Source organism: Ictalurus furcatus, chromosome 12, assembly GCF_023375685.1.
Source record: "Ictalurus furcatus strain D&B chromosome 12, Billie_1.0, whole genome shotgun sequence".
Taxonomy (NCBI): domain Eukaryota; kingdom Metazoa; phylum Chordata; class Actinopteri; order Siluriformes; family Ictaluridae; genus Ictalurus; species Ictalurus furcatus.
The window spans coordinates 2099388-2121547 of NC_071266.1; the positions used below are offsets into that span (position 1 = coordinate 2099388).

General features: G+C 38.3%; 1 protein-coding gene and 1 pseudogene across 4 annotated transcripts in view; both read right to left on the reverse strand.

Moving 5' to 3' along the window:
* The window catches only part of kdm6al (lysine (K)-specific demethylase 6A, like), a 200661-nt gene that overhangs the window by 109724 nt on the left and 68777 nt on the right, over window positions 1-22160 (reverse strand). The window lies entirely within an intron of this gene.
* On the reverse strand, window positions 6436-22158 carry LOC128615479 (general transcription factor II-I repeat domain-containing protein 2-like; annotated as a pseudogene).

Consider the following 22160-nt stretch of genomic DNA (forward strand, 5'->3'; position numbering starts at 1 on the left):
TCACATTTAAATAAACAGACCGCTGCTTTCACCTCCATGTTGTGCTACATTACTGCTAATGTACAAATCTTTACATCAAATACAACCGGTCCTTAAAGTGCATCATCTCGTAGAAGCAAAATATAAATAAAACTGTACTCAAAATATAGGATAAGTAAAAATAAAAAATACCATCAACCAAATGAAAACAATTCAGACCTATGCAGAAAAGGCAACAACAGTGTTTACAGGAGGAGAGACGCAACCAAATCACCCAATAGTGGTGGAGGGGTGATGTCATTTTGTACCGAAACCCGGAAGTTATCATCACACCGGTTCCCTCGACAAAAACACAATAGCTTTTTCGCATAGACTTTGGGATTATTGCAAAAAATAAACTCTGTGATCAACAAAAGTTTACAATCTAACATGTTTTGTCCATCAAGATCATTTTCACATATGAACACAACGTTTATGAATTTTGAAAACTAAATACAATCGCCAGAAATAAAAAGCTAACCGTACGCTATAAACGAACTACACCACGGTCACTCAACTTCAACGTCACCATCACCAAGCTTCCAACAAATTTTCCAAACTTGATTTAAAACATTTGCCATAATACGGATTTACTCTGCGGATGAATCTTCATCTACGTTTTTTTTGTGGGGGAATTGCGCACAGCATACCTGAACCAGTTTCAGGGCTCTACGGTAACAATTTCTTTACAATTACAAAATTGCAAAAATTTAGGAGCACAGTCAAAAATTTTGGAGCACGGTTGAAGTTTAGTTTTTTATTTATTTATTTTAGAGATGGTAACATTAATGTGCCACATTATAACACACAAGCAGACATGACAAAACTTGAGCTTGTCAATTATGACAGAATTTAGGAACATTTTGTGAGCCATGACACATTAATTTACCTTCTGATAAACTAAATGTAATATTTTCAGTTAATTTTACAGACTGTATGCAAAAAACAACAACCGTTAACCTGTTCCACCTTGTAAACAAATACAATAAAACTCAATGTTCAGTGTTTGAAGTCTGCTCCTCTTAAATATATTTAAAGCTACACTATTAGACATTTTCCACTGTCATGGTTCTGGGCTGGAGTCAGTTCTCGACCCGCTCTGTGTATATTGTGTATATATCTGAATAATCTCATGTAGGATGTGATTGGGTGAGTTCATTTACCAGTCAGATGCAAAGCGCTTTAGTTTAATGGTGTTCATTAGGGATGCACCGATCAGGATTTTAACGACCGAAACCGATCCAGATACCAATCTTTTTTTTTTGTTTAAGCTTTAATCAGGAGGTCCTTCATAAATAGTTAAATGTAAGCTCTCTGCTCATGGTCACTGTTAATTGAATTAAAATAATAGCAATGAGGAATACTGTTGGTTAATTGATAAATAAACAAGCATAAAATATTTATTTCTAAATATCTTAAACAATAAAGAGTTCTAATTAAAAGTAGACTAACACAAAAATGCTCCATATTAGGAAAAAGGCTAATAGCCTTCTAAGCTTAATGTCAAATTGATATTAAATGCAACCCATAGTAAGTAAACATTTTCATATCTCATTTTATTTATATTTTATTAAGTTATTATAATATCTTTTTTTAAATTAAATGATTTATTTATAACTAAGCACATTTTCTGTCTTTACATTTTAGTAGTTTTATTTTTGTTTATCAGTTGTTCCTTTTAAATCGGTTTCCCCAGTACAGTGCTGGGGGATTAAATCAGAACATGGAAACTGGAGTTGACTTTTCTAAGTGGCAACCCTGAGTTTAAAAGAAGTGAATGCGCTGTGAGTTGGTGTGGAAGGAGAGCGGCAGCGTGCTGTATGTTTACAGACTGAACAGTTGCTACTCTTTATTATGTTTGGTGAGGAATTATTTAATAAAGAAGTTTGAAGTAAACTTTGTAGCATTAGCATTATTATTCATTTACTGGCGCTGCCCGACGCCGCTGTGTCTACATGAGCAGGTCACAAGTTGAGGTCATTTTGCGGGATCAATAAAAGGTTCGTGAGATCGGGAATTTGAGGCAGATGATGTACAGAGTTACTCTCGTCATCATAATGGCTTCTTTGCAGTATTTACACACTTGTTACACACTTGACTGAGGAGATGAAAAGCAGTGTGAAAGTAACTGTTGCACAGTGTAGATGCATTTTGGACTTCCTGTAGTTTTTATTCCGTTTGTATTATACAACTCCGAACAGGTCACCGCACCGGTATACCAAAATATCTATTCACAGTCGCACAAAGTACTTTCCAGTTGCAAACACGAGTGAAATGGTCGCACTGTAGCGCCCTGAGTTTATCTGCAAAGTTTTTTCCTGTTCGGCGTGATGACGTTTAATGTCCCCGACAACCTCTGTAGTGCAATTTAACAACATGTTAGTGTCATGATTTCCGAAGCGAAGCTAGCAGCTTGAGCGCTAAAATGCTATGACTGTTTCCGGGTATTGGCATTACAAAATGACGTCATCCCTGCGCCGCTCTATGTGACTAGCTGTAAGTTTAAGCGCTTGATTTGATCTGCAGCGGAGTTTTCTATGAGCGGAGGACAAACTTTAAACATCAATATCGCAGTCGATCATGTTCATTTAATCGTGGGCAGTCAAAATCGTAATCGCGATCGATATTCGATTAATTGTGCAGCCCTAGTAAGTAGTGTCAGGCCGTGAAATCCTGGAAAGCAAGATGGCCTACATAACTGGCAATTAAATTTTTAAAGGGCAGAACATTTAATGAGGAATAGGTTCTCCGGCTGCAAAACATTTTGCAACGTCTAATTAATAAAGATATTGTAGTATTCAGTCCTACACATTCAAAGAAGTAAACCATCATTTGGGGAAAGTAAAAAAAATTTCTGCAGAACGCATTCATCATTTGCTTGCCCAGAAAATAACCAGACGATTTCCAACTACACAGCTCGCGCAGTGGCCGACCGACACGGCTCTGAGTCTTTCTGGCCCTCCATGACACGTGCAAAAACGGGCTGTATTTTATCTGGACAATCCGGTTATTTTTCCCAAATCGATGCTACAGTAACGCCGAGGTGCTAATATCGTGCTGCGAAGGTTTGAAACCTCAACAATACGCGTGTCACGCGAGTGCCAGAAAGACTCAGAGCCGTGTTGGTCGGCCACCGCGCGAGCTGTTGCTCTCGCTCACTTATTGCACAAGGAGTGCAAAAATTTGTTGGAATTATATAAAGAGTGAGAGAGCTTCCTCTCTCATCACATCCCAGATGATCTCCCAAGTCTGTTACAACCTGGTCTAGGTCGGGACGCAACATACAATAAAATAAAAATTAAAAAAAAAAGGGGTTGGCGAGACCAGGATTGCGTTTGCTTTGTTTTATTCTCACCTTATATTTTTTATATATATATATATATATATATATATATATATATATATATATATATATATATATATATATATATATATATATATACACACACACACACACACACACACACATACATATGCTGAGTATGCTGAGTTGCTCTATCACTTTTTGCTTCATTAAAGTGTTTTTCTGCATGTTGGATGGTCGAGTTGAAGTGGAGAAAATTAATTTGAAAGTAACAAGATGATTAATGGTAATGGGAACTGCACTTATATAGCGCTTTTTTAACCATAGTAGTTCTACAAAAGTGCTTTACACTGTGTTCACCCATTGACCCATTCACACACACTCACACACCAATGGTAGCAGAGCTGCCATGCAAGGCACTAGCATGCCATCGGGAGCAACTTAGGGTTCAGTGTCTTGCCCAAGGACAATTTGGCATGTGGAGTCATTTGGGCCGGGAATCGAACCGCCAACCCTACGATTAGTGGACAACCCGCTCTACCACCTGATCCACAGCCGCCCTAAAAAGATACAAAGTGCTGTTGAAATAATTTTAAATGGACTGCCGGCATATGAACAAGAAATAACTACCAAGTATTATCGTTTCCAAAAGGTCAATTTTATTGATTTATCAAAAGAGAACTAATGCCAGGAGTGCTGTGACCATAGATATAATAAACTAGATGTCACTTTGGTTAAAGGCAGATTTATACCTTTATGATCATTGTATATGGACGATGGCACAGGGTGAAGTCATACTTGCACATAACATGAGCATGTCCTGTAAGGGGTAGTGTTGCGTGAATGAAATCCGAATTTACAGAATTAGACAGCAAGGAAGGGCCCAAACAAAGATGGGTTCCATGTTTCTCTGTAGGAAAAATAAATAGAATATAACCCAGGCATAACTTTGTTTTGAAAAGTACTGGGGGAAAGAAACCTTAGCATATTGATTATAAACTGAGCATTTCTGAAGCGCTTTCAGACGTCCTTATTGAGTATATGAGCGGCTACTAAAGCACTTCAATTTAGCTAGTGTTTAAGTCCACAGTTATTAACTCACTTGTATTATTCATTTATGTTCATTAGAACAGTATCCACACTTTAATAACATTTCTCCTCCATGATAAAACTCGCAGTTCAGGGCGAGTTTTATCATCTTTCATGCAATGTATAGTAACACAGACATGCACAATGTATAGTTAGCTCATGCTAGAATCTCTGTGTACCACATGTACCCATGATCCCCCTTCTCAGCATCATGACAGGAAAACGCAAATACCAGGCGTAAGGCTGAAATGTCAATGCCATCTCACTCTTTTTCAATTTAATTCAGAGCATCCACCAGGATTTCTGCAAAAACTACTGCATAACAGTAGTGTATTCAGGGCCATACGCACCTATATGCTGTATGCTTACTTTTTCCCCAGGGCCCTTTGCATATAACAACTTCTATGGATCAATATTAGCGTATACCCTCGGAATACCCACTTGTTTTGCTACTACAGAAATCCCTAATCTACTCATGTGGTAGCTTCCCCTTTAACTATATCGCATGTTTTTTTGTGATTCTTTGTTGTCATTGGTGCATTTTTATTTGAATTCCCCTATGGCCTATAATTAGTCTCAAAACCAATGCACATATAAACCAGGCATGTGGACGTGATACGTGTGCACAGAACATTATCCACGCGCGAAAACCATCCTCTTGAGGGAGCATTCCCAGCAAACACAGAATGTTCTCCTAACGTTAATATATGGTTCCTGTTTGGTTATTTTTTTTGGGGGGGGGGGGGGGGGTGGTGGACCAAGTAATAATGTTCTAGGAACGTTGCAGGGAGGTTTTTTTTTGTAACAACCTAAAGCAAACCTATACAGAACGTTCTCTGGCAGGCCCCGCTGAAATCTGATTGGCCCCTGAAGTGCCCCTGTCCAGTCAGTCATCTCTGATCTATGTCAGAGCACTCCATCAGCTGAGTTGGTCTGTTTGAAATTCAGACTTGCGTAAAAATTTCTTTCTAGTGCATCTGGTAATGGCAGGTGTACAGACAGTGCATTTCTATCGTCCTCGACCACTTACGCTTCGATGGTAAGTACCTATTCAACACTTTAACTAATGTCTCAAAGGACATTAGTGTTACTGTCACTTATCTTCTCTTTGACTAACATTAGGAAACTAGTTAGCTACAACACACTAGTTAATTTAATAGCTAGTTACCTAGGCTAAGCAGTGTTGAATGGTAGCTAGCTAGCTGGCTAATTAGTTAGGTTTCACACATTATTTCACAGTTGCACAGTTCAGGGAAGTAAAATATAGCAGCTGACATGTAAAACCTATAATGTTTGGTCATGCCACACAGCCACAGTCATTATTTGTTGTAAATAAAACTAATGCTGTGTCCCATATAAGTGGCAGCTTACACAGAGCTCTGACTTGAATGGAGCACAGCATAATATTAATCAGTGAAGCTCATTTGTAAAATGAGCTTTTGTTTTACCTACAGAGTTTGCCAGAGGTAGTGGTTTCTGATCAAAAAGAAGCCCAGCCTGCCTGTCGCTGACCGGAAGAGCAGTTTAGTGTGAGAAGACATTGAGAAAGAGGGAGAGAATAGGGAGAGAATAGGGAGATCTGTTTTTATTAAACAATCTCAGCCTGTTTTGTATAGATTTAATCTAAAATATCAACTCAAGTCAATATAAAAATCCCTTCATATTGCAACGCTGCACTTGAGCTATAATCAATATATTTGATTTGTTTTTCAGTATAAATATATAAACATCTTTAAAAATGAATAAATTCATCTGAGAACCAAACTGCAGAGGATTAAGTGCATTTTATTTTTAATTTTTGTGTCAAAATACACAAAAAAAAGTCTTAATATCTAATGCATGTTTGCTTTTCATGTTAATTTATATTTTTAGTAAGATTTAGATTTTATTTGGTGTTGTGTGTAACATCAGACTGCTAGACACGGCTGTGTGCAAACTTCGTGATATTAAAGGGATATATAGTAAAGTTTATTTATTTATTTATTTATGTAATTTTGATATATCCTGATTAACATACATGTAACTTGCATTGCCTTTTTTTTATTATTTCTTTGTTAAATTTGCAGATGATGGTGGTAGAAGTAGTAAACTTGTTTTTTCAAGTGGAGAAAAATGTATCTGTTTTTATAGTTCCTTTTTTTAATGCTAGTTCTTGCAAATTTTAATCTATGAAAAGATTTTCATGTTTTTTTTAAACTAAATGATAATGACTGTTTTGAAAGTCCCAAAATTCATGGCTTGTTATTTTATGTAAACAATGGATCAACAAAAACATGGATTGTGTGCTGATTATTTATTTATATAGACGGATTTGTTTTTATTTATGATTAAGGATGCATGAGTGCATGAATACTAAAAATAAATTATGAAAATTTAGGTTAAGGGAATGCTATGGGAATGTTAAGAGAACATTATGGGAATGTTAAGAGACCGTTAGAAGAACGTCTGGGGAACATTCTGCAAACCTGAAAACAATGTTCTATTTCTGTAAGAAAACTTTCCAGGCTAACCAAGAACAAATCGTAAAGATGTATGTTCCGGGAACATGTATGTTTCTGGTCAGATCCAGCCAGTCCAGTTGGTACAGAAAACAAAAATTTTCATGGTGCCATCATGTCAGAACAAGTAAGTCTTACAGAAAGTTAACACCTTTTAGAGATCCCATTTTAATATTGTTGGAAGGAATTGATTTTGTTCACTCTATACACTCTAATATAGCTAGCTAGCTAAATATTTGATGTTACAAAAGCTAATATCACCTTGCAAAAGTTTTCCACAGGCCTCACGTTACTGAAGTTTGCTAAAGCTAGCTGGTTAGCCCTTAAAACCCTTAATGTTAGGTCCAACAAACTCTGTGACCCACACTGACTATATAGCCAACGCTATATATAAGGGCTTTAATAACAGCAGTACAGCTAAAAATAGAGAGGGTCGAGCAAATGCTCATCACAGCCCCATGCTTGCGGTGCCTTAATTGTGCATGCGGAGCAGAAATGAGCCCTTGCAGGGATGGTTTTCCGCTTGCAGATACTGTAAGCTCGTATCGATGTGTACGCACTTGGTTTTTATTGCGGTGCATGGCAATTTATTTATATATCTATAACAACTTTTACTACTGGCCATTTTAGCAAAGTGTTTTCTCTTTATCCCCCTTACAGCTGTTTTGTAATGCCCTTCATTAAATTTCTCTACATTTAAATTGAGGTATTTTTCACCACATTTCCTTTATGGGCTTATCATTTTCCCAAACTGATTAACAAGTAATCTGTAGTTAAATATTCACACTGAGATACTGTGTTGGCAAAGTTACAAATAACTATAAAAAATATGCATTGAATTAACTAGCTTATGCTTTTCCTTAATTGGTGTCAAGAGTCATTTAATTAAATTAGCAATTTTATTACATGCAAACAGTAAAACTGTGTAATAGTAAACCTTTTTTTTTTAGGACCACACTACTGCCGCATACTGTGCAGCATTTGCATGGAAAAATCATTGAGATCTCAAAGCTGGACAACAAAGAACTAGAAAAGTGCATTTCCTGAAGAAATGCATCTCCTGAATGGAGAGTGATTGTGCAGCTTAAGCAAGTTCCTGGTATTGCTAATATGTTGCTATGTGGTATCCCAGGTGGTTGCAAGGGTGTTGCTAAGTATTTCAATGTGGTTTCTAGGGTATTGCTAGGCAGTTGTTATGGTATCTCAGGTGGTTGCTAGGGTATCCCAAGTGGTTACTAGGGAGTTGTTGTTATGCATTTGTTAGAGTATGCCAGATCACTGCTACAGTGTTGTTAGGCATTGCTATGGTGGATGGTAGGGTGTCGCTAGGCGGTTGATACGATATTCCTGGTGGTTGTTGCTGTTCAAGATTCTGATGCCTGGTGAAACCTGATTGGCCAATAACGGCCATGTTTGTGAATTAACCATGTCATTATCAAATAACCAGGTACAGATTAGCACATAGATGCAGAATGCTAAATTTCAGCTTGACTGAACTCATGAGAAACAGTTATCGGAACTTAACTCCTCACTTTATTGATGACCATGGCCCAAACTCTGTTGATGTCCTCAAAACCTTGTGCTCAAATGACCATTCATGTTTCGTTCAAATCCATGCAAAGAATCATAATGTATAACTGTATGAGTGAAACAGGCATCACCCCATAACTGATTGGTTGGGGTGGCCATATTGTTTACAAATCTAAACATCCTTTTGAAAATTCTTGAGGAACAAGCTCTCATTTGACAACAACTTCGTGAAAAGCCGAAAATCCTAGGACTTGTTTGCAAAAGAATGTTTGGGGTATTTGGTAAATTAACTCAATCTATGTGGGCAGCGCTGCATGCTCCAAATTCCAAATTGATCTGATCAGGATCATCTCTCTTGCCTACACAGAGGGAGTGAGTACTATATAAAGGACAAATTTCATGTGTGAAGTACCTTCAGTTTGGTGTGCATGACCTTTTATATATTTCTTCCATTCATTTCAATGGGAAAAAAAAACTACTGCACACTACAAAAGGCCACTACGCTGGAACCACACAAGGAATCACAAAGCTCTATATAAGCACCCCATTACCGATCAGACCAAGCAACTTGTTATTTTTTCCATTTGGATATCTCAAAAAATTTCAGACTAGTTAAGTGGACAAAATTTTGGCAGACAAATAAGAACTAGAAAATGCAGTTCCTGCAGAAAATGTGAGTGCGTGTTTGTGAAGCAAATCTTCAATGTTGGCTGATTGTTTCTGCATGCTACAGGTAAAAAAAAAAATGACTACATAAGTTGACAAGTAGAGTATTTCCTCTTAGGAACAATCCAAAACAAATACTTTAGAAGGACTATATTGAAAATACAGGGCCCCAAATTAGAAACTCAATGCAACAAAAGTGAATACAGGTGTTCAAGACAGAAAACCTGTGATCACTGAAACAAAATTGAGTAGACATATGATTTCCAATCAGCCTAACTGCACGAACATGGTTATAAAATTACCAGTAAACACCAGAACTTTCTCAATTTTGGACCTATGGGCTGTGTCTATCTGCATGTCAATCATGGCTCCACATACAAATGAATTGCCAGAAGAATTGAAAAACCTGATTGTGAGACTTCACAAAGATGGAAAAGGGTACAGGAAGCTTGAATACCAACTAAATATCAAATGCCGAAACACAGTTGCAGTAGTAATCAGGAAGTGAGGTATAGAATAAGCCGTAGTACAACTAGCCAGAGCCACAGTGGCCGTCCTCTTAAAATTACGCCGCGGATAGTGCGCTACTTCCACAATCTAGCTCTGAAAAACAGACGAGCAAGTGCTTCAGACTTGTTACAGAGGTTAGCAATGAAAATCAGAGATTCTGTGACGGCTCAAACAGTGCAAAGTACATTGTGTCACGTTAACGTCTATGGACGGTGCCTAAGAGAAAACCCTCGCTTGCTCTTCAGCACAAAACTGCAAGATTAAAGAACATGAAAAAGAAGCCTGATCACACCAAGATAAATTTGTTCGGCTCAGATGGGATCCAGCATGTTTGCCATGAACCTGGCCAGGACTACCACAATGAATGCATAGTCCCGACAGTGAAGCACAGAGGAGGGAGTGAGATTATATGGGGCTTCATGAGTGCAAAAGGTTTTCAGGAGATGACATTTATAGATGGCACCATGAATGCCTGTGAATATACAAAAATGTCCGACAAGCTGAATCCCAGTCTCCAGAATCTTGGCAGAAGAGGAATATTCCAGCATAATAACGATCCAAAGCACACTGCCAAAATCACACAAGAGTTTCTAAAGTTTCTAAAGGAGGAAAAAGTGAAAACTATGACCTGGCCAAGTCTGTTTCCTGACTTGAATCCAATAGAATACCTTTGGGGTATTTTAAAGAGAGAGGTAGAGCAACACAACACCACCAGCAAAGAGCAATTGAAAGAATCATCTCTGAAAAATGGAAGAACACCTCTTTGGAAATTTGTGCAGCACTGGTATCCTCCATGCCGAGGAGGAATGAATCAGTCATCAAAAATAAAGTTGGATTTTTAATATAGTAACTCTAAATTGGTAGTTTTTAATTTTATGAGAGCAAATTAGAGATGCACCGATGTATCGGCCGATAATTGGTATCGGCCGATAAAGGCTATTTTTTGGCCGATAGTTTAAAAACATCCGATGACCAGGGCCGATTGTACCCTGTCAATAAAAAGAGGGCGGGAAAACACTTTGATTTTGTAAAGATGATGTCTCTTGTGTGGAATGATGACAAAACTGCAGTTTACAAGCTCTGTAAGCTCAGCACTGCTAAAAATTTTACACCGGAAGTAGCAGCAACCCCACCCCCCGCCGTTACTAGCGCTGCTCGTTCCGAATTAAAGGTATTAAAGTACACATTTAAAAGATTTAAATGAAGATGAGTTGTAAAAAGGTATATATTGCTATATATTGCACAGAAAAATATTTGTAGAGTAGTATTTTTCATATGTAGTTAATGAGTTAGTATAATAAAAAAAAAGGTTTATATTAGGGCTATATATTACCAGTTTTATATTCAATGATGAAGTTGTCATGAAATCAGAGAGGGAACTCAGCCACGGCACCATAGTCACATGACCACTGTCACATCGCAGCGAACCAGCAACTACAATTCCCAGAATACAACCCAAACTACAAACATGGCCGACGAGGACTACACTTCCCATACACACACACACACACCATCTCCCGAGTTCTGATCACGGACACCTGCACCCAATCACACACACAGTATTTAAGTGATGGTTAAAGCATTACTAGTTTGCGAAGTAAGCGCTCAGCAGCCTCGTCTCTGTCGTGAACTAAGTCTTAGATTCCGTATTCGCTATCCTGGTTTTGATATTTGCATTGTTTGTTGACTACAATTCTTTGCCTAAGCCTAGTACTGCCTGTTTGCCTGATCAACTGACCTCTGCTTGCCTTGTGACTATGCTTTCTGCCCGATCCTCATATTTCGGAGTTATTCCTACCTGTGCGTGCTTCAGTCTCAGGTACCGTATCGTAACAATCACCTGCACCTGAATCACGTTTCTGTTAACGAGCACTCATGTATATAGCCACAGTTTGCACTGCATTCTTTGTCTCACGTTTGTCTTACTTTACCTTTGTCCCTTTTACCGTATTTTGTTTCTTTACTTTATGTTTAGTCTTTGCCACAGTGTTTTGCCTTGGTCATAGTGTCTTTTGTTGGTTTATTTATTAAAACGTTTAAAATTCTGCACCTCCATCCGTCTCAACTTAAAAGCGTGACAGAAGTAGAAATGCTTTTGTTAGTGGTAAGTGAATGTGAAGCCTATCAGGAGGTTTTTTAGAATTCAGTCAGTGTTAATATGAATTAATAACATTCTTATGAATTAATAACTTTAATCTTCAGAATTGAGTTCATGTGTTAATGTTAATTAGAGTAATGTGTTTTCTGTTTATGAGACCAGTTACTGTGAAACAACTTGTTGAAATAGAGAGAATAAAGTTATTTGCCTTTCTCTCAGAATTGTGGAATTAATTATTATTAATTTAAAAGAAGGCATAAAAGGCAGAACTATCTGTATCGGTTATGGGTATTGGCCGATATCACTCTGAATAATCGGTATCAGCTGAGAAATTTAGTATCGGTGAATCTCTAGAGCAAATACCCAATTGTTCATTTAGAAGTAATGCAATTACTGTAAGCTGATACAATTTTGAACCATTTGACATTTAAGTGATCCACACACACAGACAGTAGTGCATGAAAGTTTGTGAACCCTTTAGAATTTTCAATATTTCTGCATAAATATAACCTAAAACATCATCAGATTTTCACACTTTAAGTCTTAAAACTTGACAACGAGAACCCCATTAAACAAACGAGACAAAATATTATACTTGGTCATTTATTTATTGAGGAAAATTATCCAATATCACATCTGTGAATGGCAAACGTATGTGAACCTTTGTTTTCAGCATCTGGTGTGACCCCCTTGTGCAGCAATAACTGCAACTAAATGCTTCTGGTAACTGTTGATCAGTCCGGCACTATTCCTCAGTACAGAACAGCTTCAACTCTGGCATGTTGGTGGGTTTCCTCAGTGAACTGCTTCAGGTCCTTGCACAACATTTCTATTGGACTAAGGTCAGGACTTTGACTTGGCCATTCTAAAACATTAACATCAATGATGGCACGCTGTCCTGGCACAGATGCAGCAAAACAAGCCCAAAACGTGATAGTACCGCGACCATGTTTCACAGATGGCATAAGGTTCTTATGCTGGTATGCAGTGTTTCCTTTCACCAAACATAACGCTTCTCATTTAAACCATTTAGTCTCATTCATCCAAAAAACTTAACAGTAGCCTTCTGGCTTGTACACGTGAACTTTAGCGAATGCAGACAGGCAGTGACTTTCTTCTTGCAGCCCTGACATGCACACCATTATTCTTCAGTGTTCTCCTGATGATGGACTCATGAACATTAGCCAATGTAAGATGTAACATTAGCCAACGTAAGGCCTTTAGTTGCTTAGAAGTAACCCTGGGTTCCTTTGTTACCTTGTGGACTATTACGTGTCTTGCTCTTGGAGTGATCTTTGTTGGGAAATCACTCCTGTGGAGGGTAACAATGGTCTTGAATTTAGTTAATTTGTACACAGTATGTCTTACTGTGGATTGGTAGTGTTTTGTAACCTTTTCCAAGCTGATGAGCATCAACAACTCTTTTTCTGAGGTCCTCATAAATATCCTTTATTCATGCCAGGACACACTTCCACAAACATGTTGTGAAAACTCAGTCTTTGATTGATCCCTGTTCTTTAAATTAAACGGGGTGCTCACTTACATCTGATTGTCATCTCATTGATTGAAAACACCTGACTCTAATTTAGCACAAGGGCCAAATTTTGATAGCCACACAACTAGGTGAGAACATCTCCAAAACAGCAGGTTTTGTGGGGTGTTCCCAGTATGCAGTGGATAGTACCTACCACAAGTGGTCCAAGGAAGGACAACCAGTGAACCGGCAAGAGGGTCATGGGTGCCCAAAGCACATTGATGCATGTGGGGAGCAAAGGCTAGCACATCTGGTACTATCTTACAGAACAGCCACTGTAGCACAAATTGCTAAAAATAAATAAATAAATAAATTTAAAAAAGGCATACTGCCTATGATAGAAAGATGTCAGAACAAAGTACATCACAGCTTGCTGCATATGGGGCTGCGTAGGCTCAGACCGGTCACAGTGCCCATGCTAACCCCTGTCCACTGCTGAACGCAACTACACTGGGCATGTAAGCATCAGAAATGGACCATGGAGCAATGGAAGAAGGTGGCCTAGTATGATGAGTCAAGTTTTCTTTTACAGATGTGGCCATTAAAAATGAAGGTCAAAAGAAACGGGATCGTACAATTTCATGCGGTATCAAGCGGAATCACATGCATGCTGCGGGCAGAGGTAATGCAAGACCAGTAGGGGGCAGTCTTTTGAATAAACACGGCTTCTAGTAGATACAGTAGTTCTACCTAGACATATACTGTAAACACATATTCTTTTACCAACCAAACCGTGCTGTTTCTTGTACTGAAGCCAATGATCTGCTTGTGCTTGGCCCGCAGATGTGTGAACCTCTCTCAGAACCATTTTGCAAGCAAGCAGCAGAGCACATTAAATGTTGTCAAGCCTGAAATGGAATGTGTGGTCGGTTAGATTTAAGAAAAAATATTACATATGGTTTACATAAAAATATTAAGTTTCTCATCAACACTTACAATAAACCTAAGTTTATCTAATTACAAGAATGAGTGTGCTCGAGTCATATAGTATAACAGTATATGTATTAGAATAGCACAGCAGTAACATGCAGGTTTATTACGCGAGTGACTGGGGTTCGTGGCTCAGCTCAGTTTAGTGTCTTTTAAATGAGCAGGGTTCTTTTCTCTGTAGAAATTTCCTCAAGGTAATGTTGAATTAATTCAATCTTCTCCTTTCTTGCCAATGGAAACTTTTTTCTTTTCTTGGATTAAAAGTTTTACTATTTAAAAACTGGTTTAAAGTGAACACAGAATTCACACACTGAAAAAAAGCTCATTGAATTTACTTAACTCAAATTCATACTTCGGTTCCACGTGATTTAATTCAGTTACATTAACATAATTTGTTTTCGTACATCAAACATGATTTGTTCATGTATTTTCAATGTTAAATAATTAAACCAAATATTCAAACATTTTATGTATTAAATTAAACATGTGGCAACGATTATTAAATGTATTGTTACAGAAAGAGAATATTCACAAGGTGATTTACACATCCTGACTATCATGGATACTCAGAAGTGGATAGTAACGTGCTACATTTACTTCAGTAACTTTAAAAAAAACTAAATAAATAAAATAAAATTTTAAAGTTAACTGGCCATACTTATACTCTTACTCAAGTTAATTTTTAATCACAGAAATGTATTTTGACTTCACTACATTCGGTTCCTCCGTTACTGTTAAATATTAATGAATATATGTAGTTTAATTAGTTTAAATCAGGGGTGTCAAACTCAATCGCACAGGCGGCCAAAACTCAAATCACACTTTAGGTCGCGGGCCGAACAGGATAAACATTTATTGAACAAACTTAATGTTTTTTTTAACATAAATATGAATCGAAACAGACAGAATACAATATTATTCCAAAATAAATAAACTTTAAATAACTTAAAAAATATTGCTCTCCATAAAAATATCTACTGTCAAAATTATACAAATTCAAAATACGAACATGCCGCAAAAAAAAACTGAAAATATAAATAAAAATTGTGCTTTTAAGTAAAAGTTCAAATAATAACAAATCAAAACATTTCATTTATTTTGCACTTATGCCATTTTGTCAGAGCTGGATGCTTGGCATCTTTTCTTGGCAACAAGTTCGTTTATGTTTGGGGTAAGGTTCTGTGTTGTGGAGATTCTCAGGATGGACTGCAGGTGTTCATCAGTGAGACGACTCCTGTGTGATGTTTTGTTAGTCTTCATCATAGAGAACAGCTTCTCACACAGATATGTGCTACCAAACATGCACAAGGTTCGAGCCGCATGTAGACGGAGCTGGGGCATTGCATCAGGAATGAAGCGAGTGAACTGTGCAGGCCCCACAGTGTCGTACTCTGTCTTTAGTGTCCCATTACACTGCAGCTCTATCAGCTCCATCTAAATCTGTACAGGTGCAGTTTCCACCTCGACGGCAAAGGGGTTGTGAAGCAGCTCGAAATTACTTTTCTGTGCTTCAAAGTCACCAAAGCGCCGTGCAAACTCAGTGTGAAGTGCGCTCAGTTTATCAGCAAAGTGTGCATTTGGGAACACCATGGCGCTGACTTGGTTCAACTTTACTTAGCAACAGGGAAAGTGAGACAAGTTGCATTGGTGCATTTGTGTCTCCCATAAGATCAGCTTCACTTGAAATGCCTTCTCTGCATCATACATATCAGTGATCATGCGGTCCCGTCCCTGGAGCTGAAGGTTTAAGATGCTGAGATGACATAACTAGTCAGCCAGAAATGCCAACTCACATTTCCACTTTGTCATCCCGCAGAAGTGTGGAGTCTTTTCCTTTACTGTCCAAGAACTGACAGATTTCCTCGCCCAACTCAAAAACTCTATCGAGAACTTTTCCCCGACTTAGCCACTGCACCTCTGTGTGATAAGGCAAGTCACCAAACTTAATCTATTTCCCTCATAAAAGACTGAAATTGGCGGTGATTTAACCCTTTGGCTCTGATAAAGTTTACGGCTTGCGTTACAGTGCTCATTACATGTTCCATTTTTAGGACTTTACCGCAAAGCAATTCCTGGTGTATGATACAATGATATGCTGTCAACTCACCAGTACAGTTCTCCTCCTGCATTTTTAACCGCATCCTTCCCACTAGTCCATTTTTTTCACCGCACATCGCCGGTGCTCCATCTGTTGCAAGTCCAACAAGTTTGTCCCAAGGCAGTTTCATATCGGTTACACTTTGACATGTTTTCAAAAATGTCTTTTCCTGTCGTTGTCCCGTGCATCGATTTAATGTTCAATATTTCCTCTGTAACGCACAAACTGGAGTCTACTCCACGAATGAAGATGGCCAGCTGTGCAGTATCAGTCATGTCAGTACTTTCATCCACAGCAAGGGAGTATGCAACAAAGTTTTTGCCTCTTTCAATCAACTGTGTTTTCAAATCAGTGGCCATCTCACAAACCCGATCAGCAACCGTATTTCTGCTAAGGCTTACATTTGCAAACACCTGCTTTTTGTCTGGACACAAGACGTCGCACACTTTCATCATGCAGCTCTTCAGAAACTCTCCCTCGGTAAATGGCTGGGCTGATTTGGCTATCTCCTCTGCCACAATAAAACTTGCTTTCACAGCAGCTTCACTTTGTGATTTTGCCTTGGTGAAAAACGTCTGCTGTGATGTCAGATTCCTCTTCAACTCTTCGACATTCTGTAGCCTCTGCTCTGCATTCAGGTTTTTCAACTTGTCCTGATGTTTTGTCTCATAGTGCCATTTTAGATTATATTCCTTAATTACAGCCACTTTAACTCCACAAAGAAGACACACAGGTTTACCGGCAATGTCAGTGAACATGTACCCAGCCTCCCACCGGTTTTGAAAGGCTCTGTTTTCAGAATCAACCTTTCTCTTGGCCATTGTTAAGGGCTAGCTTAACTTGAAATTAGGGTTTTATACATCAACATATATTGATCAATCTGACGCAGTGGACGCGGGAATGATCGCAGGTAGCCTGTTGCGCTGCATTATGGGATTTGTAGTTTGTGTGTTACTGGCGCTTCATATTGCCGGGCCATTTAAAAAAAAGATATATAAAATTATCTCACGGGCCGGATATAATTGTACGCCGGGCCCGATGTGGCCCGCGGGCCTTGAGTGTGACACATCTGGTTTAAATGATGTATAATGTGGTCGCGAGCCTCGCAATATGCTGCAGTGGTCTGACAACACCCGCTCACGTTTTTAGCATACTGGAGAGGGGGAAGAAGCGGGCATGTCCGGACACACACACACAGAGTTCTCAATGTAGTCTGAAAATCAGAATTTCCCTTGATTTTAATCAGATAACTAGTCACTAGTTAAGAAGTAACTAGTTAAGAAGTAACTAGTAACTTGAGTCGTCTTCTCATCGTATACTTTATTACTCTTACTCAAGTAACATTATTACTTTTACTTTCTGCCCCTGCATCTTTATCCCCACTGAACAGTTGCTCTATAAGGGTTTAGTGCTACCTGACTAGCTATGTTGGAGGTGTGAAAAGGAAGGTGTGAAAGGAATTATCCACACCCAACCCCAAGTACAGGTGCAAATTGCCCAATTAAAAAAAACAGCATTCCTTTTCTAAAAAAAAAAATGTCATTGTAAAATAATGTTAAAACCCAGCCTATTCAGCTGTTTTCCCACTCCAGCATTCAACAATACACGAAAAAAAAAAACAAGTTTCATTTGTCCATTTGTCCTACGTATAAACACCCATCTGGAGAACTTGAAAGTAGATTTAAACAGCTTGGAACATACACACTGCAAAATTCCTCCATGGTATCTCAAAAAGCCTCAAATCCATCTGGCTTTAACAAGGAACCAAAAATCCAAAACATATCCAAATGATTTCCATCAACAATTTTTGGACATAAATGCAGTATACCCACAACATATCCCAATATACACAGATGGATATAAATCTGGAAATAAAGTGGCAGCAGCTTTTGCAATAACCCAACAGTGTGAGGGTAAACACATCCCTGACCAAAGTTCAGTTTTCACTGCAGAGGCAAATGCTCTACTACTGGTATTGAAGTTTATTGAGACTGCTCCACAAAAGCAGTTTTTAATAATAACTGATTCAAAGTCGTGTCTTGAAGCATTGAAAACTACTAAACCTGATCACCCAACAATAGTGAAGTTTTTAATAAAAACTGTCATCTCTTGAAGCAAAGAGTTTTAATATTATTTTCTGCCTAGTACCTGGACATTCAGGAATCTCCGGGAATGAGCAAGCAGACAGAGCTGCCAGAGAAGCACTAGCTACTGAATCATTAAACTTCTACAGATAACAATAACTTTCACAGATCTGAAACAAACTCTGAATGTATATATCAAAAACAAATGGCAATCGGAGTGGGATCAATGTCTAAACAACAAATTACGGGAAATAAAACTTGTTGTTGGGAGAAGATACATGTGGCCTTTTAATAATCGCTGGGATCAAGTCATTTACACACGATGTCGGATAGGACATACAAGACTCAAACACCAATTTTTACTATCAGGAGAAAATCCACCAAAGTGCTCATCTTGTCAGAACCCACTATCCATTAAACATATTTGACTGGACTGTCATACCTCTACACATTTGAGGAAACTATTATTCAGCTGATACATTTTGAAAAGGTTTTTAATTAAGTGAATCCAAAATTATTTTAAAAGTTTTTAGGAAAAATGAATATTAAACACCTTATTTAACTCAAACTTAAATAACTAAACCCGGCTCCCGCCATGAATACAGCCAAAGAAGATGGCATGGTGAAAACAAATGAAAGAAAGAAAGAAAGAAAGAAAGTAAAATAAAATTACAAAGCATTCCTTTATTTTTTGATCTACAGTTAAATAAAATGTAAACTGGAAAATTAAATGGTAGGCTATACAACTGCACCTATTTCTGGACATTGCTTGATCTAAATATTCTAACTAACGAATAAAAATCACAAACATGACACTTGTGAATAAAACAAGTGTTTTATTAAATTAAAAAATATATAATATAGTTGTCTTGAATATCTCTGCAGCTAATTAAAAATATAAATGGGCTGTCCATCAATTGAAAGTACTCTGTCAGAGGTCAAATTTAAAGTAGCATTTTTGTATTTAGTTAATTCGGTTTCTGAATAAATAAGCATTGTCATCAAATCACAAGTCTGTTTTGATTTGATGGTCAGAAGCTGTACTAAATGGTGAATGACCTAAAAATCACAAACATGACACTTGTAAATGAAGTAATTTTATATATGTAATTGTCATATCACAGCAAACCAGTGACATTTCCCATCTTGCACAGTGGCCTACAAACATGGCCGCCATGGACTGCAATTCCCAGAACACTCCCATTCACTCTAATCACACACACCTGCATCCTATTCATAGCACTCACAACTGCTACATAAGAGACCTTTTGAACACTATGACTTCGCGAAGTATTACGCTCAGTTGCCTAGTCTCTGTTGTATTTCCAAGCCTTATCTCTTGTATGCTTTTCTGGTTATTGACTTTGTTTACCCTGTTGACTCCGATTCTCTGCTCTGCCTTGTTTAGCCTGTCTGCCTGATCGCTTGACCCTAGCCTGCCTTGGACTTTGTTTTCTGCCTGATCCTTTCTATTATTTTGATTAAACTGCCATACCTGCACTTTCTTCTGTCCTACACCTACATTATGTGGCAGAATACTTCGCCCCTGGAAGCAGCAGGAAAGTGGAGGAGACATCACGCTAGGCGTGAGAGGCCGTCTCTTCGCCCTCAGACAGGAGTCTGAGGTCGAAGAGACGGCCTCTCACGCCAAGTTCCTGTCTGAGGTCGAAGAGACGGCCTCTCACGCCAAGTTCCTGTCTGAGGTCGAAGAGACGGCCTCTCACGCCTAGCGTGACGTCTCCTCTTTCCTGCTGCTTCCAGGGGCGAAGTATTCGGCCACATAATGTAGGCGTAGGACAGAAGCAAGTGCAGGTATGGCATTTTATGTGCTGAAAGCATGCAAAGAAGCACTACCATCCTTTTTCCCTGATTCCATCCATATTACCTGCATGGCACACATCATGAATTTGATTGGAGGTGCCTTCTGTAAACTCTTAACTGACTTGAACACATTTATGATGTACTACAGTCAGATATTTTACATGGCAGGGGGTCACAAAGAAAATACCCGTCCTACTTGTCTGGCAAACCGAATGGCAGTAAACCAACCATGTTCCCAAATCAATGTACTACCTGTGGGAACTCAAGGTTCTCTGCAGTGCAATATCATACCGAGCATTTCACTCATTACAGGGAATTTCTACTGGCAGAAATGCAGGTACTTTTAAAGCATAAAATCAATTTAAGCTAGTTTAAGCTAATTGTTGTGGGTACAGCATGAATACAATAACCCAAACCCCCTCTTTTTCATGTGTTACCTACAGGTTCAATTGAACATTTTGTCTGACAAGTGTCTTTTTCAAAGCAGTCATCCTGTCACAATGAAGATATTTGAGTACTTTGAGGATCTGCAGATAAACTTGTGGCAAAAACAAACAGCTTCATGATAAGGTGTGTAGTCAGTACTTCTCACATTGTGTTGTCTCATGAACTCAAGAAAATGAGGTGAAAGCAGCATTCAGTGATGCAGATGAAAAGCTAAGTAAGTATATAGAGCATGGACAACCTGGTATTGAATTTCTCAAAGAGGTCAGAATTTTTGAGCAACAATGCCTTGCATTCATGGATGACAGCCCCAACAGCTACAAAGCCATTCCTGGCTTCTCCTCAGCGCCTGAGGATGAGATGGATAGCTACATCACCAACCTCGGTCCAGCAGCACTTCAAGCATCTGTGACTGGGATTGTAGACCTCGACACCTTTTGGGTGGGTCTACAGCACATGCTTCCTGTGTAGAGCAAACTGGCCCTGCTCTAGAAAGATTCCAACTCTCCAGATGCAGAACTCAGCAACAGCATCTATAAAATTGTTCTCTCCAACTAAAGGAACTCTACTTCAAGCAGTAACTTGAGGGCTCTGGTCTAATATATTACAATCAGAAAGTGGACAGTGGTCTTCTGGAAATGGATGACCCACTGCTCAAAAGTGAAATGTAATTGCCTCTGCCAAATGTGGCTACACAGTTCCAAAATATGTTTGCAAGTTTAGGGTATATTAGAATGTCCTATAATCAATGTTTGTTTTCTATTTGTTTAAAGTATGAGTTGATGATAAAGTTTGATTTTGTGCCTAAATTGCAGAGCAGTGAATTAAGAGATCGATCGTAATGTCACCTGCCTTTTTGCTTTATGTGAGTTATTATCTGAGATACTGAGCCTGTGTGAATTGGGGTTACATATATTATCTACATACAAATTACTACACCTGCTATTTGTGCATGTTCACATAGTTCAGTTGGGGAAATTTGTGGGTCAGAATTTGGTTAAAAAAAATAAATAAACAAGCTTTATGCATTTTGTTTGTTCTTTGTGTAATTATACACAATTATACATACTATTATACGTCTGACATCATACAATAATATTGTAAATGGATAAAGTTGGTATCCTATTATAAACTTTGCAAATGTTCCGCAACCTTTCCACTACAATTACGTTACCACTACAAAATCAGTAATTCTGATCTCAAAAATCATAAGAAAAAATTATATCTTGGTGGGATTGCGTGTGTGTATAGGAATCGTGTACTGCGGCATCTAGATTACTTATCTCTACAGCTGTGACAGGGAACAAACCCTAAACACATTTAAAACAGGAAATCTAAAGCTACACTAGTGAAGCCCAAACACATACACCATGCTTCTCTTTGTTAATTAATATAAGACTGTCAGGAAAATTAGTCTTTCCTCTGTAACATAAAAAGCTGAAAAGTGAGAAACATGGTTGAGGCGATTAAGCCACGTGTCAGATGTGATGTGTTTGTGTGTGTGTGTGTGTGAGATAGTGAGTTTAGGGATTACTG